At 44.2% G+C, this 12,500-nt stretch overlaps 1 protein-coding gene across 7 annotated transcripts in view; it reads left to right on the top strand.

Annotated features, from left to right (window-relative positions):
- LOC122633903 (transcription factor SOX-2-like) overlaps positions 1–12,500 on the top strand; it is a 305,138-nt gene that overhangs the window by 13,498 nt on the left and 279,140 nt on the right. The window lies entirely within an intron of this gene.

Here is a 12,500-nt window from a genome sequence, read left to right as displayed (position 1 = left end):
TGCCATTATGCGAAGCTTAAATAACAGTTGCGCGCGAGCGAGCTACTCTTAGGTCGACGGCGACGGCGACGACGACGACAACGACGACGACGACGACGATGACGACGAAGACGTCGACAGAGACGTCGACGAACGAAACGTCGTCGCATATACCAATGAAGAAAAGAGAGAGAGAGAGAGAGAGAGAAAGGGAGGAAGAGGGAGAAAGAGAAAAGTGCTTGCATTCTGTAAGCCGGCAAATTTCTATGGACCGTTTGTGGCGCTCCTCCTGCTTCGCGTGCGGCCACTTCTCCCTCTTTTTCCTCTTTTTCTCTTCCTCTTTTCCTCTCTCTCTCTCGTTCGTTCGTTCGTTCGTTCTTTCGTTCTTTCTTTCTTTCGTTCTTTCTTTCTTTCTTTCTTTTCCTCCCCTCGCTCGTCATGCTCTTTTCCTCTTCGAAAGTTCTTTCTTCTACCTGCCTCTTCTTCCTCCTCCACTTCTTCTTCGTCTTCTCCGCATCTTCTTACGCTCCTTAGCCTTCTTTCCTGCCGCTTCTCTCCTTCTTCGTATTTTCTTTCAAACTCTTTAGAGCGCGTTCTCCCTTTCTCTCTTCTCTTTCTCTCTCCTCTTTCTCTTTCCTCTCTCTCTCTCTCTCTCTCTCTCTCTCTCTCTCTCTCTCTCTCTCTCTCTCTCTTTCTCTACCGTTGCCTGTAGAATCCGCTTCACAAAGATGACGACAAGTAAGAGTCGCGACGCCGCGCCGTCGGGACGTATTTTTATCGTCGCAAACGTGCCCGATGTTTTTTCGTTTTATTCCGCTGCACCTGTCGCTTCTTATATACATACACTATTTATTAAATGCTAATTATCAGCAGTGCATTCTCGCGTAAGTCGAGGAGAAAACTCGTATAGAAAAGATTTAGTACGAAGCGACCGATGGTTGGACGAGAAGGAGAAGGAGAAGGAGGAGGTGAAGGTGGAGGAAGAGAAATGGAGAAAAAGAAGAAACAACGCGAGAATCCAGGAGTAGGAGAGGGAAAGAGAGAAAGGGTGGAAGTGGAACTTCCGTAAGACGATACTCGAGCGCTCGAGTATCTCCCCTCTCTTTTGGCCGTGTCTTTTAACAGTGCGCGGGGGATGCTGCGAGAATCCGTTCGTCTCGAGTGTAGTACATTTGCAATTTAAACTTTGACTCGAGCATCTTGACACCTTCAGCGTAATTAGAGTGTTGTTTGTAGGTTCGTTTTTAAGAGCGCTTTCAGTATTTTTATCCTCCGAATTCTTTTTTTTTTCTTGTTTTTTTCTCTCTCTTCTTCTTTCCCTTTTCGTGCTTTCGCGTTTGATTATCATCGACGAATTTATCACGTTCGAAATTATGCATTCCTTATTATCGATATTTTGTAATTTCGATTAATAATTAATGCGCGTTAATTCGATAGTGAATTTAGTGACAAAAAAATACGATCAATTACGATGGTCAATAATCCGAATAGCGCAACGATCCCCTTCGACATCGAAAGGCAGTGTGAGAGAAGCTTAAGTCGAAGCAAGTAGAAACAACAGGTGCACGCCAGACGAGTCGTGCCGGTGGCCCGGGGGGCTATATCCCTCAACCCCTTGACTCGCAACCCCTCCAGAACTCGCGGTTGTGTCAGGCGTTGGCCTCTGGCATTGCAGTTGGTAGCACGCGTTACTCTCATCCCTGATCTCTCCTCTGATCCCTCCAGTTTATCCCGCAAAGCGGTTACCCGCCTTTCGCTTCTACCCTGAACATTTTCACTGATCTTTTCGCCTCGGTCAAAAGCAAGGGCCGTCGATCAAACTTTCAAATCTAGTATCTTTTTCAACGTTCGTTCTTTCGATCTTTAAATAATAATATACGAATTGATGATATTTAGATAGTTACAAAAAAAAAAAAAAAAAAAAACAATTTTTTTAAATCTTTATCAGATATATAACTGTAGATGAGTTTGATCGAGCGAATCGATGTCCTCTCATAGAGACGAGAATTTTAAACGACTTATTTGCCAACACCTGAAATGAACCATAAACGTTGTAGAACTAGGCGCGTGTCATTTTTTTTTTCTTGCCGCTCTAACGTGTGTATGGTGCGGACGAGTCGATGGTGTAACGCGGCTGGTGGATCGAGTAGTAGTTGCGCGCGCCCTTATTCGACTCTTTTGTCTAGGCGTCCATTCTCCGGCACATTATCAGGCCTATTGTCCCTCACATTGTTACCCCTACCACGTCGTCTCATTGTTTTGCAATTTCCCCCACTTAACCGATACGACCGCCCTACCGGCAGCATCACCAGCAGCATCGCACCACCTCGTCGCGTTCTCTCCTCTTCCGCTTGATGCTCCAACCCTTGAGCCTCGCCTTTTACCCCTCTCTGCTACCTTCACTCACTCGTTCGCTCTCTCGCTCGTTCGCTCACTCACTCACTCACTCACTCACTTACTCTATCCTTTGCACGCGTTTAGGAAATTCGTGGGGGTTTCGCGTGCCTCCAAGAGATAACGAGACAATTCTTCTTCCACCCTTCTCTCATTTCATTCTATCCGTCTCACTTAAAATTGACTATTTCGTCATAGGAAAATCAGAGGATTTCGACATCGGCGAATGTTGGGATGATAAAACGTTCTTGTATGCTTTTATTTTCGCGATTTCAGAAAATCGTATACCGATTCGCGTCAAGTGGTTCATTCAAAGCGCTCCCACGTACCTATCTTTCGACAATAGGTGCGTGCTGAACGGAACGAGGCAAATGTATAAAGCGAGAAGTATATGGAAGGAGCTTAAAAATGTCGATCCTCCAATGAGAAAAAGGGAGAGGGAGGAAAGAGAGGCCGTGGTTTCTCTCTCTCTCTCTCTCTCCCTCCCTCTCTCTCTCCTTTCCCCCCCCCCCCCTCTCTCTCTCTCTCTCTCTGTATCGCTCATCGTCGCCTGTATGCAACGGGCGAAGTTTCGAAACGAGTATATTTCAGTCACCGCGGTAACCAGGCAAAACGGATGCCTGGAAAACAATAATTAGGAACGCCCGGTGCGCGAATCCATATAACGTACAGTTGAGAATATATTTCAGAGCTTTCAGCTTTAGCCCCTCTCCTCCCTTCCTTCAGCGAGCAGCCTCCCAGCCGCGCCGAGAGTACCACCCGCGAATGGAAGCCCTTGGAACTCCGTAAAATAGACAAAAGCCTCACTGCCGAACAACTCGTCTATTCTACTGCACGGTTACGAGCGAACGAGCTTGAGCGTATAACATATTCGCCTGGATTCTGTTCCTTCCACTCTTTCTCGCTTTCTCTCTTTCTCTCCCATTCTCTTTCTCTCTCTTTCTCTCTCTCTTTCTCTCTTGCTTCCACTCTTTTTTCTACATCTCTTTTCTCGCTCGCACCCACTCAAAATCCCTTTACCTATCCATCCTCTTTCCTTTACGCAGCACGACCACTAACGCACACACCCACGTGCGAGCTCTTACACCGTATCGTCTCATTCCGTCGCAGCAGTTACCAACTTTTAACAGGTTCCTCTGTCCAGGGACTACTACTGTTCGCTACGTATAAACGGCTTCCACAGACTGCGAGCATTCGTTTTCTATAGATTATTAGCAACGAAAAATTTCTAAAAGTAATTTCTCGTTTAACCTATCATTTCATCATTCTATCAATTGAATCTTTGGAATATATATATATATATATATATATATATATATATATATATATACATACACACATACATACATACATATATACATCATGATATTTATAGAAATATCGTACGTATCGTGTATAAAATTGACGGGAAGCAATTAAGGCGGATTAGCTGAATTAAACGTATGGATTAAATATCGAGAGTGTGCGAGTGATATCGACTGCCGAATCGTTGCATCAAACGTCGCACGTTCGGCAATTTTCTCGCTCGTTTGTCGGGACGAGCAGCAGGAAGCTTTACTCCCCGACATCGGGCACGTTTCTCTCTCTCTCTCTTTCTCTCTCTCTTTCACTCCCTAATACGTCGAGCCACGACGTGGCTCGTACGGGCGAATATCGTTCGCCGCGATGGAATTATGGGTAATGCTTTTGCGACGACTGCATTCGCGTTATTGCATTACACGTCGTTTGCGTACAAGCACTCTCCCTCTTTCTCTTCCCCCTCTCTCTCTCTTTCTCTCTCTCTCTCACTCACTCCTCACTCACTCACTCACTCACTTACTCGCTCTAACATATGCAGATACTATGGGGTTGAGCGAGCGAGAAAGACGGATGTTTGGAGACGTGCTCGCGCGCTCACAGCTTTCTCGATACACACACGCATACATCCGAAGGCACGTTTTCGCGAATGCTCTCACCAACACGTAGGACGAAGGAACGAGCTTTTACTCGTACGGAGGTAACTCTGGCATCCACCAACATGAGCGCGGAGGCAAACGAGGATGAGCACAATAGCGAAATACACGTGGTATGCTCGTTCCGTGCGGCACAATAAAGGAACCACCGGCATATACCTGTATGATAATGCGAGGAGAAGCGCGTTCACCCTCCTTTCTCCTTCCTACCTCTTCTCTATCTCTACCTCACTACTTCTCTCTCTCTCTCTCTCTCTCTCTCTCTCTCTCTCTCTCTCTCTCTCTCTCTCTCTCTCTCTCTCTCTCTCTCTCGAACTGCATCGAGCTTCGGTGCATCGTCGACGTTCCTCGTTCTCCTCATTCTTCTCCTCCACCTCCGCCTCCACCTCCGCTTCCTCCTCTTTCCTCTTCCTACCTCTATACGGGCCTTCCATTCTGTCCCGTTCGACGCTTCGCGCTCGATATTGCGTGCTTCGTATGCAGGAAGTTCCTACCAGGGAGCCAATGTCAATGACGAGTATCCAGGCGTGAATGCAATGGTAGTGATCGAGGAGGACTACTTTCTCTCTCTCTCTCTCTCTCTCTCTCTCTCTCTCTCTCTCTCTCTCTCTTTTACTCTTTCTTTTTCTTTTCTCTAGATTTCACCTTCTCTATTTCTCTCTATCTATCTCGATCTCCATCTCTATTTATTTCTCTTTTCTGAATCAATTTCGTAGTCGTAGGATGAGCTTGTATCATCGGGTTCCTACGTATATATTTCAGTTTTATTACATTAAAGGGACGAGACACGTAACCACTCGAGTTTATAGTTACAGTTTGAATGAATCGACGATCAACGAGGCCGGTTCGTTCGTCGAGGTATCGTTAAACGAGTTTTATCGATATCAAATTAGAAATTTGGGAAATTACTTTAACGAGGTATATCCATCCTCAAAAGGATTACAGAAAAATTAGATTTTTCGTTCTTTCCCTCCCCCCCCCCTTTTTTTTTTAGTCTGACCAAAGTACAGATCAATTACGAAAATGTTCGCTCGTAAGTAATAAATTCATCAGATTTTAGAGAAAAGGAGAGAAAAGAAAAAAAAAAAGAATTATTTCCTTAATCATCTCTTTTTCAGTTCACAACAATATGTATCGATATCCATAGGTTGGCTATTTAATTAGATCAGGGGTGGAGGCAGGGGGTGGAGACATAAGTAGAAAAGACCAGTGGATTTTATTTGACGGATCACGACTTTAGTTTTACGGGGTGAGGAGGCTATTAGAGGGAAAACAAAGAGTCCGTCATATCCTGGACGAGAGAGAGAGAGAGAGAGAGAGAGAGAGAGAGAGAGATAGAGAGAAAGAGAGAAAGACAGAAAGAGCCCGGGCTTTGGAATTACTTTTAACGAGTGTCTCTCCTCGTCGGGGAGCTTATTCGAGGTGACAAATGAATATCGAGGGCCGTCCGCGAATGAATCGGCAAAGTCGATCGTTCGAACCGACGACGAACGTAACGTCGAAGGGTGTGGGTGGGCAAAAGGGAGAAGGTGGCTTTTCGGGCCGGCACGGTGGTGGTTATGCCGGTAGTAGTGCGGTAACAATGGCTCGCCGCGCTTGTGGTCGGCACAATGCCGGCTTGCCTGACTTCTTTGCGTGTCAAATGACTGAAAAGCCAGTGGGGAGTGCACGACGCCACTGCTACCACCGCCACCACCATCACCACCACCACCACCACCGCCACCACCACCACCACCACCACCACCACCACCACCACCATCACCACCACCAGCACCACCACCAGTACTACCACCATCACCGTCATCGTCACCACCGTTCGTTTCTACTGCTTGCGGTAGAGACGACAGAGAGGTGGACTCGCAGGGGTTGTAGGAGGAAAAAGGGGTAGCGCTAGCGGAGAAGAAGGTGGAGGTGGCGAGAAGGTGGAGGAACAGGAGAAGGAGGAAGAGGAGGAGGTGGAGTTGGAGGAGGAGGAGTAGCAGGAGAAGCAGGAGGAGGAACACGGTGGTATGAAAGGCGCGCTTTGTTTGGAAACAATGCCGATACTCTGCTACATCCTCATCTCCATTCTTCGCCTTGACGCAGCGCCGCTCCGAAAAGGGTTGCCTTTATTCATCCCTGATTAAAGTTATAGGTTATTTTCGCTCTGTTTCGCCGGGAAATCCGTCCTCCCGAGAGTCTCTAGTCTCTGCCCTTTTCGTCGCGATCCTGCTTTTCGTACTTCTCTCTCTCTATCTCTCTCTCTCTCTCTCTCTTTCTTTTTCTTTCTTTCTTTCACTCTGTCGTCCGGCGTCGTTCAAACTCTTCGAGCGATTTACGTTCATTTTCATTCTTTTTATTTTTATCGTTTTCTTTTTTTTTCTTTTCTTTGTTTTCTGTTTTCCTTTTTTTTTCTTTTTTTTTTCTTTTTTCTTTAGATACAAACGAAATAAAGCGAAGGTTCGTTTTTCCCGAGTAATATTCGATTTCGAGTTGAAATTTTCGACAGATGATAATTCCAAAGGTTACTTCGAAATGTCAAATGCAGTGGCGAACGTCGTTTAATTAGGCCAACTTCGAATCGAAGCATTGAGTTTCGACTTAATTCGGCAAAGCACGTTCAACGTCATCCTCATGGAGACTTTGTCCAACGAACCATCCTATTATCCCTCCGCGCTTTTCCCCGCGTGCTTTCCGGCTTGCAAAAGAAGAGAGCAATGGATGGGGGTGGTAGGAGGGTAGAAAGAGCGAGGGGAGGAGTCGTTCGGTCGCGGGGAGAGACGTCGTCGAAGGAAAGCTCATAACAAACTATTGAAAAGCCGACGAATGAAAAATCAATGGCGAATGGTGGTGGTAGTGGTGGTGGGCACGAGCCGGACCGGACCAGGGACGGATATATACAGGGTGGTCGGGGGTGGTTTGGTGAATGGAATATTATTGGGGCATCCTTTCACGCGGACTCGACGGAAGCTAGAAGACCTCATCTGGCGGGCTGTATGGATGCCGTTCGCTCCGGCAATGCCGCCTATTGAACCGTCCTTTATACATATATGTATGTATGTACACCAATACGTCCTCGCGTAAGTACTAACACGCGCGTATTCTTGCACGCACGCTTCGTAAGCGTGTACACGCGCCATCTTCGAGTGTGCCAGGTTACGTAGGAAGGCATACAGCATACAGGTGTGCCGGCGTTCACTGTGAGCGAACGCGTAACTCGTGTTGCTGCATCATTCGTTCGCACGTACACGAACGAATCCGTACGTGTGTCGGGGTCGTCGCGCGTACGTGTGGGTTCTTACATTTCATGATTTATCACGCAGCTTTCAGCGGGCCTCAAAGCACCCTGAAAGCGCGCAGATTGATAAAAGAAATAATAGAGGACGCGAAATAGAGGGACTCGATCAGATAGGAGAAGAGAGCGCGAGGAGAAGGGTGCCAGCGAGGGTTGGATTTGGCACGAAGTAGAGAAACGACGACGATGACTAGGAGAAGGAATAGGAGGGATGAGGGGGGGGGGGAGGAGTTTGCAAGGATTCTCTTTTCGTCCCTTCAAACAGAACCGCTGCTAGATCCTTTCGATTCGCTTCTTTCCTTTAACTCGCGACACGCGACACAAGTCGTACTTCCGCTTTTCGCTAACGTTCCGCGATAAACGTTTCCCTTCTTTTTCTCCTCCATGCCTCTAGTGATCTTGATTCGATTTCTCCATGGGAATATATATACGTATACATATACGTACATACATACATACATATGTATGTATGTTTTTCCTATTCGTTAGTTTTCGAGATCCGCAGTTTAGATACTTCGTAGATCGATGTGAGTCGATAAGCGTATCGTTAAGAAGTCGTGATAATCTAATCGAATCGAAGACGATACACTTTCGTGCGGTTAGAACGTCAAGTGAAACAAAGAGTGTTGATAATGTGCGCGCGTGAGGGCAAAGGGGGTGGTCGAGAAACGATAGAAAGTTGCAAATGGGATGAAAAGGGGACGAGAGCATAGGCGAGAGATGGCAAGGGACGCGGAGAAAGACAAAAGGGGGAGGTAGAGAGAACTGTGAATCTCGTGGCAGCATTGTCACTCCATTCGCTGGGGTTGCAAAGTCGGGGGCGGTTCCGACGCCACCACCACCGGCATAGTTACCACCACCACCAGGAATATCGCTCCCTACCACTACCATTATCACCACCACCACCACCACCACCACTTTCAGCTTCGTACGTAGCCAACACCGCCAACGCCAACCCCACGAGGTAATCTTGTTTTACTGCTGCCTTCCGGATTCTCTACCGAATCGACCGAAGCAGTTAATTACTCGTTAATTTACTCTTTCATCGCGTTATAATAATTCTCGGTGTATCGATACCCGCATTGCCGTCGATGGATATTCGATATTTGTGTTGCCATTCGAAGTCGATACTATTGTATACGAATTGATCGTTTCGAGGGCAATAATGTTTTCTTAGCAAATAAAGTCATTCGGGAAGATTTTTTATTCATTTCTTTTGTTTCACATTGAAAACAATATGATTGAAATATAATAGGGATAACGAATGATATTGATAAATTTCTTTATTCGAATATTACGATACTTTAACTATAATTACAAGTTTAGAAGTGCCGATGAATATAATACTTATGTGTCTAACATAATGCTTATTGTAAGCTATTCCGCAAGAGGATTCACCCTCCGTATCATTTTAACGGCAATAAAATTTTTAATCCCTATGCTAGGTAGGGTCTTCGCTTGGCATGGAACGAGGGTGACTTTGTACTTCTTGCATTATATAGTCATCAACCCCTTCATTGGGGTAGTCGTAACGCGTTCCAGAAGGGTTCGATTTGAACGAGCGATTTATCATTACCCCGATAACCAAACACCGATAAGGCGCTCGCAATGTCATCGAACCATCCGTTCGTATGGTGGGAAGAAGGGACGTATGATTTACTATTTCCTCAGCGCATCTGCTCGCTCAATTAACACCAAACCGATACCATTTCGAAGATATCGATGAAAGGTCGCTTCGAAAGCGGTCAAATCTATCCTATGCGCAACTATTTCTATTACTTTAACCAAAGTTATAGCAATAAAAACAATTATATAATATTTTGTACATTTTTAACATACTTATACACGCAATAAATGAATATCCTTTATTCCCAGCTGCAATTGATTGTTGAAAAATTAGAATTAGAATTTCATTTTTAAATGAACATTCGAATTAAGATAAAAACTATGAGTATCTTGCGTATAACATAAGGTACTACCTTCTAATTTTTATATTTAATATTTCTTAATGATAATAATAAATACACTGAATGACACGAATCGAGAGATTAGACGTTTTGTGATGGAATTTTTATTTAAAAACCCGATGATTTTTCGAAAACGATTACAATTTGATTTACTAAAACGCTTGTCCAACTTTCTCATTTATGATCGGTAATTTTGGGATATATTCAAGAATGCCCAGGGGTTTTTTCCTTGGGCATTCTTTCTTTGTTATGTTAGGATAATCCAAAGAAATAATTGTAGAGGACAGAATATTGCCAAAAGAAAGTTAACTTTCATTTTTCAAAGATTTATTTGAGTTGGAACATTAGTCAAATTGACAATTTTATGGGCAGTTTACAACTTTACTGTTTGTTACGGGTAAGTACCCTTACCGTTTTTCAGGTACAGATTAGTATAGTCCCGTCGTCCTAAGTTATTTTTAAGCACATTTACTTTCGTCATAATTCCATATCATTTATTCTCATTGTATAATACGGTGACACTACACTTTAAACCGAAATTTTCGAAAGTCGAATTCAAACTTGTTGCCTTTTAATAAATCGTTGTTTCGTCGCAACAATGAGTCCGTCTTAACAAGTCCTACAAAAATAAACTCCCCAAACATTTTCTTTCTGCAAATTATTCTAATCCATGCACCGATACTCGCAAACATGCGTCCAATACTCACGCAACAACATTATGATACTTACATTATTATCATTATTATTAACTTAAATACAAACGTTTGCGTAACATAATCGACCTATCAAAAATACATGAAATCACAATGTTCCAATAAAAATCTAACGATACTAAAAATAACTTGCATTCGTATCAAGTGTATCGATCATCTATCCATAAGATTCAATTATAACAGAGTGCAAAGAGAGAGAGAGAGAGAGAGAGAGAGAGAAAGGTATTATTAAATCGCTCCCTCTTTTAGACATCGTTGTTAATGCATGCGAATGTAAAGATTGCCAAAGGGAATTTGACCAGTTCGATTATAAAACATAGATTGACCTTCGGCACGTGTTCCTCCGTCGACGTGGGTGCGTGTAAAGTAAAAGTCGTTGAAATAATGGGTGGCCCTGCGTATTTTGAAGCGGTCGGGACGGTTACAGCGCGCGCGCGTGTTGTGGTGAGTTTGTGGTGGTGAAATAGCGGTAGAGGCACGTGCTTGGTAGAGTGCTTACGCAGGCACACAGCATATTGTTCAGTAGTTGGGTTCCGAGGAGGAGAGAAGCGTTAGAGCTCGCGGCAGGCAAGCAGGCAGGCGAGTTTCGAACGGGGGTGGATATTCGGGGGCGTGGAGTCGAGCGGATGATGCGTGCGGTACGATCTACCCTTTCACACGATGACGACAACCAGGAAAACAAATTTTCCCGATGATTTTTTTTTCTTTTTTTCTCTCTCTCTCTCTACTTTTTTCTCCTTTTTTCTCTCTTTTTCTTTTTTCTTCCTCTTTTTTTCTCATTTCTGTTCTCTTTTTTAAATCTTTCTTTTTTCTTCTTTTTTCTTCTTTTCCTGCTGTCCTTACAGATCATGACCATTCGGATGAAACTCGTTCGCTAGTTAATTAAATTTGAAAGATTCTACATAGATAATTGTAACATTGATCGGGATGAGTCGAAGGGGACCAGGCGCACAGTTTTATTTCAAACGTTTTTAACATTCTTTTGTAACACTTGGAAGATCTTAATGTATACTTTTTAATAAGTATGAAGTTTGCTAACGATGATTCTTCATCCGTAGCTTTTACCTACGTGTGAAAGGTTATAAAAGAAAAACAAAGAAATTACATATTAATTTTTGCAAGATGACTTCGATCATTAATTCGCGTGACATCATCGTCGATCTACTCGTTTGAAGGAAATTGTTCGTCTCTGTTTTTCTGTTTTTTTCGTTATTAATATACACAAGGCGCAAGTTTCTCGTCTATCTCTCGTGACTGAAAAAAATCTTTTTTTTTTCGAAAGTTACCAAAAGTGCATAATGATGATTTGACAAAGAAAGAGAGAGAGAGAGAGAGAGAGAGAGAGAGAGAGAGAGAGAGAGAGAGAGAGAGGTAAAGAGAAAGAGATAAATATATGTAGTATATATATGTAGTGAACCGCATTGAAAAGACCAAAACCGATGCGTCTTTCATTCCATTTTCTACTAAAAGAAGATTTCTAGCCGCGTTGAAGTCGCGAGTTTGCCGCGCGGTAGCTCGACCGGCCTGAATAATCCATTCGCCGAGGAAATGCGAACGAAGACGGTCGTACAATAGCCGTGTCTATTCGTCTTCTATCTTGGCTATCTCTTTCTCTCTCTTTCTCTCTCTTTCTCACACACACACACACATTTTCTATTTCTCTCTTTCTCGTTGCCATACGGACCGTTCATTGTGACCGCGAAGCGGCACAGTCAGCTATTATGTTTATTAAGTTGGCAGGAGTAAAGACGATGTCGGTAGTGGTGGCGGTGTTGTTGATGATGGTGGTGGTGGTAGGGTGCTTTTGAGAGTAAAAGAGGAAGGGAGAAGAAGAAAGAGAGCAGAGGGGGTAGGTAGAAAGAGAATTCGTATAGTACGTACGTGCAAAGTGTCGAGAGAGAAAGAAAGTATGTATGAGAGAGAGATAGAAAGAGAGAGAGGAGGATAGAGAAGAACGGAACAGTAGATGAGAGAAGTCAGTTATGGGGAAGAGAGAGAGAGAGAGAGAGAGAGAAGGTGAAAGAGGGTTGGATGGTTTAGAAGCAGGCAGGGGTGTATTGTTCCGAGCATTGTCTGCCCCATTGTGTGACATCACGGCCCGATAACTGCCGATAAGGCCGTAGCAGTGCTTCGTCTTGGTGTGCGTGTCCCTCTCTTTCTCTTTTTCTTCGTGTACGCGTGCACGTGCTTTAAATCCGACAAGTGCATTCCTATGTGTGCG

The sequence above is a fragment of the Vespula pensylvanica genome, chromosome 1, assembly GCF_014466175.1.
Source record: "Vespula pensylvanica isolate Volc-1 chromosome 1, ASM1446617v1, whole genome shotgun sequence".
NCBI classification, from domain to species: domain Eukaryota; kingdom Metazoa; phylum Arthropoda; class Insecta; order Hymenoptera; family Vespidae; genus Vespula; species Vespula pensylvanica.
This window is presented reverse-complemented; position numbering and strand designations above follow the sequence as displayed.